The sequence below is a fragment of the Penaeus chinensis genome, chromosome 8 (assembly GCF_019202785.1).
Source record: "Penaeus chinensis breed Huanghai No. 1 chromosome 8, ASM1920278v2, whole genome shotgun sequence".
In the NCBI taxonomy this organism is placed as follows: Eukaryota; Metazoa; Arthropoda; class Malacostraca; order Decapoda; family Penaeidae; genus Penaeus; species Penaeus chinensis.
This window is the reverse complement of record NC_061826.1, coordinates 22,915,670-22,920,669: the sequence shown is the minus strand read 5'-3', so window position 1 is coordinate 22,920,669 and position 5,000 is coordinate 22,915,670. Positions and strand designations below refer to the sequence as shown.

At 44.3% G+C, this 5,000-nt stretch overlaps 1 protein-coding gene across 4 annotated transcripts in view; it reads left to right on the top strand.

The window, feature by feature from the left end:
- The window catches only part of LOC125027925, a 133,763-nt gene that overhangs the window by 82,761 nt on the left and 46,002 nt on the right, over window positions 1-5,000 (top strand). For 2 of the 4 annotated variants that reach the window (XM_047617078.1, XM_047617079.1), the window contains exon 2: window positions 4,646-4,714. The exons of the other annotated variants lie outside the window; for them this stretch is intronic. The gene's annotated coding sequence lies outside the window, so the exon portion shown is untranslated. The remainder of the gene's footprint in view (window positions 1-4,645; window positions 4,715-5,000) is intronic. 4 annotated transcript variants of the gene reach the window in all.

Genomic DNA, 5,000 nt, shown 5'->3' with positions numbered 1-5,000 from the left:
GTTCGAGGGATTGTAATGAACGGAATCCTTTTATTAAAAACTTCGAAACTTTTGCAAGAGGAGCGAGGTCCGTGTAAATGCCGCTTCTCTCCTTTGAGCTTCGCTGGAACGTGGCAGTCGGGGCGCGGCTCCAGGAAGGAGACAAAGAGCACAGTTGCCGAGCAGGTCGGCCGTGCGAACAGTTAACCTCCGGCCTCGCTTGAGAAATTGTCTAGCAGAATTAGATTGACGTGACGGTGAGTAAAATCGAAAGAGATTGGAGAATGAAACTGCTGTTTATATTAATTTTTTATTCTTTTGCACAACTGATCGGGCAAACGGGCGCTCAAAAGTGAGCTTAGCAAAAACAAAAACAAGAGAGAAATTATAAATATGAGAGAAAAAGGCCACAAGGCTTTATATAATGTCATCAGGGATGCTTTTATTTTGTTATGCTTTTAGTGTTATGCTTTTCGAATAATATCTAGTAATATTTATTAATATATTATTGTTAATGTTTATGAAATAATACAGTGACATAGTTATGATATTCAGAAAAAAAATCCTTTATTGCACAAAAATTTAAGACATATTAAGGGGAATACCTACGTTGTTCACCTTGAGGTGAAGGGAAGGGAGGGGGTACCAACAAGGTAACTGTGAGGCACATTCGCTCTCTCTCTCTCTCTCTCTCTCTCTCTCTCTCTCTCTCTCTCTCTCTCTCTCTCTCTCTCTCTCTCTCTCTCTCTCTCTCCCGCTCTCTCTCTCCCCCCTCCCCCCTCTCCTGATGCAAGTTTCGCCCCTCACTCTCCTTCTTTCTTTCTATATATATATATATATATATATATATATATATATATATATCTACCTCCCTGTCCACTCCCCCTGTACGTTTCTTACTCCATTAACCTGGTTCTCGGGCGAGAAACCCTCCTGCCGTCCCCGACACCGGCCCAACGAGCGGCTGCAGCCATGTTCTCTGGCGGCGAAGGGCCCATCGCAGGAATAGTGATTGTGTTGAGCGGCCTTGGGGAGAGCATAGTTCACACGCACGGTCTGTTGACTGTTAGTTGGCTGTGCACTAGAAAGCTGCTAAAACTAATAGATACACGACAGAATGACACTACAAAGTAATGTTTATTGCCAGATTTTGTTAATCAACTTCGACTCGTTTACTGACACAAAAAGGTTCCTTTCTAGATCGGACACTGCTTATAACTGGTACCTCGCCTGTCTAAATTTATGTTAAATTGTACGACTGAGGATATGCTGTGGATGTAAGTGGTCACACATCGACGGTTAGTGTGGCCAGACTCACTCCAAGGATGGCATTTAACTACCACATGAACACACACACACACGCAAGCACGTACGCATGCACGCACGGACGGGCGCACGCACGCACTCACGCACGCACGCACGCACTCACGCACTCACACACACACACACACACACACACACACACACACACACACACACACACACACACTCACACACACACACACACACACACACACACACACACACACACACACACACACACACACGACCTATACAAGAAGGCGATGTGTTACTGAAGAGCACTTGTATTCCATCGACACAAGAATCTAACCTTCCATGCCTTTCTTTTATGATTTTTTAAACTATCGATATTATCTTTATCTGTCTGGAAGTAGGATCGAGCGTGGGGATTACTGGAGGATTAGTGAGCCGAGAGGGAAGCACGGGACATTTCTCGCATCCGAAAGCCCCCCCGCACACACACACACAGTCAGAGAAACTTTGGCTAGACATTACCCTCCCTTCCTTTATTCATTGCGTGCACAATGGTTTTGCTTGTCCTTCGCCTCTCCAAGCAAGTAACAGTAACTCAAGCCCACGAAGAGGAAGGAAAGATCACGAGGCGGTCCTTCCTCAGTGTTGCACCAAAAGCTTTCTCCGTGCAATGCAGGAATATGAAAACTTGGTAGCCATTAAGCGCCTGCAACGCGCCCCATCTGCGTCTGATGACTGGAGAAGAGGGCATCGCCGTCAGAAAGGAAACATTTGCTGACGAAATATTCGCTCGTATTTAAATGCACTTTCCATCCGCATGTGCGCGATTGTTTTTCTTTCGGCGCGATCGTATCACTTGGTCCCTTCCTCGCTCGCTCCCTTCTCGTCTTCCCGCGCTGGATGTAGGCCACGAGGACTCGTGTCAAGTCTCAATGACCGGAAGTCGTGCCGCTGACTCTCATACCAATTGCCTTTCACTCGATCGGTCTCAAGTTGCGTGTTCCTTCGTCGTGTGGGTTTTCTTCCTGATTCGTTTCTCACTTCAGCCTGGCAAGTTGTTCATGGGATTGCGATCGGTTATTCTGGACATGTGTATCTGCAAGAATAGACGTATGATGTCTTCCTTAATGCATTTGATACCTAAAGTACTTTCCTTCAGAAGTAGGCTGCTTCCAGCACCAAATGACACGTTCTAGTCGTCAAGGTCACGATGTGAAGGAACTTCTATTGTCGTTGTGGCGACGCTATTCCTCACCGTCCCTCCCCCCTCTCCCCCTTCCCATCTGCTTCTCTCGCCGGCCCATGTTTGTTCATTGCACTGCTGATCATTTCTACTTGCCCCTTAACGTGGAAACTATCCATCTCTTGTTCTCTTGTTCAAACTCCACGCCAGACTTTCCTGAGGCCACATGGAGTGTGGCCTCAGGTCTGGGGATTTAACTTCTGCGTGACAGACTCCGTCACACGGCGTCACGGGCATCACCCTCGCTCGCTTTGCAGGCGCTTCGTCGTGGACGAGTAGGAGAAGGGGGGGGGGGTAAGGAAAATCAGCTGATTCATCAGGTAGCGACTGACCATTTGCGGGAACACCCAGGCGTTTAAAAGCCGAGGCTCTCCTTACATGGTAGTCGTTAGACTCTGTGAGTGCGCGCGCGCGGCGTGTGTGTGTGTGTGTGTGTGTGTGTGTGTGTGTCTGTGTGTGTGTGTGTGTGTGTGTGTGTGCGTGTGTGTGTGTGTGTGTGTGTGTGTGTGTGTGTGTGTGTGTGTGTGTGTGTGTGTGTGTGTGTGTGTGTGTGTGTGTGTGTGTGTGTGTGTGTGTGTGTGTGTGTGTGTGTGTGTGTGTGTGTGTGTGTGTGTGTGTGTGTGTGCATGTGCATGTATGTATGAATGCAGTCATGCGAAGATTAAACATGTACACATTATGGGTTGTTTCATGTAGGTACTCCCATACGAAAAGAACATGGTGGGTGCCGGATAACGGAGAGCAGAGGAAGGCACCGGAGCCGCGGGGCGCGAGGGGTCCTGGCACGGGCGGAATGGCCGCAAGTAGGTCAAGGGCGGGTGCTTGCGCGGGGGGCGAGTGTCCGCGGGGCAGGCGACTTAGGATGAGGGAGGGGACGGGCGAGGGGGGTCCAGGGGAGAAGCATCCTTAATTATTGCATCCATACTGAGACCTGCGGATTCTAACCTGTCATGTCACTACTGCGTGAGCGTGTCTACATTATATACATATATATATATATATATATATATGTGTGTGTGTGTGTGTGTGTGTGTGTGTGTGTGTGTGTGTGTGTGTGTGTGTATGTGTGTGCGATTTTTTCTGTCAAAGACAAATTTCGGAATCTATGACCTTGCAGATATACACAAATTTGAAGATATTTATACATCAGCATGATGGGAAAATTCTTGGAAACCTCTCTTCATATACTGCCATACGTTAATTCAGTCGTTTCCTACAATTTACTGATATTTTCTATTCACGTCCATATGGACTGACTTAAATCATCCTTATGCAATGTATCCTCTGTTGAAGATTATTCCACTTTGGAAATTATAGGAAACTCTTCGAGACCTCTTTTGATAAACTGTAAAATGTTAATTTAGCATCTCCTACATTTCAACTGCTATATTTTATATAAAAAATACAAATAGCGGCACCTACCTTTACAACTGATGTAATGACAACAGACACAAGATGCCACATCACATTTAGATATGCTAAATGTGTAATGTTACCGTTATAATATGAACAGGATTTATTGGCATATTTTCCTTATCGTTCTATTACAACCTATTATCCAAATATAAACGATACAAATTCTTGTTCTACTTCGCAGCACTAACTTTGAGATGTGGCAACGAGGCAAATCATAACCAAAATCGCAAAGAATAGTCATAGGCCTTTCGGGAATGGCGCCCCTCGTATACTAAAGGTATACTTTTGAGAAAGATAACAAATTACTTTAGATTATTAGAAAACTTGATTATAATTATCTTGTAAAGACTAAACTATCTATCTGTTTATTTGACTATCCTTTTATCTTTTTTCTCTGTTCATCTATCTTTTTATTTATCTATCTATTTATCTGTCTATCCATCTATTTATCCATATATCTATCTGTTCATCTACCTACCTGCCTGTTTATCTCTCTGTCTTTCTCTATATTTTTTGTCTATATATGTATATATCTATCTATCCATCTATCTATCTATATGCACATGCATAAATGTACAAATACTACACAAAAGTAGGCGGCAAATGCGTTTCAGTTAACCCCGATAGGAATTCCTTTCTTTCCAAGAGAAAAGCTTCGACGTGCAGGCAAATTTCCCTATATTTATTAGATAAATCACGGTAATTTTTATCATGTTTTTTTGTCTTTTCCAGGTATGCTTGTGTGAAGAAGTCGCTACTTATAAAGTCCGACCCAGCTGAGGCGGTCTCCCGGAAATAGAGGTAGGCCTACGGAGCACTCGAGTTGCCAGTATGCTCGTTTTTCGCTCAGGAGATTGTTGTACATATTGTAAGCTGGACGCATTTTCTTAATTTATTTACTGCATCCTTATAAGTTATGATTAATAAACTAATTGATAGATATTGAGATACCATGCTTGTTCTTTCTTACTGACTAAATCTGTCTGTGTTAGCATCGTGACAAACATATAATATCGTCAGGATATATACACGCATTCGTCACCACGAAAGAATAAGCCCTCGAAATCGCAGTAGGCTTCCGTTGTAG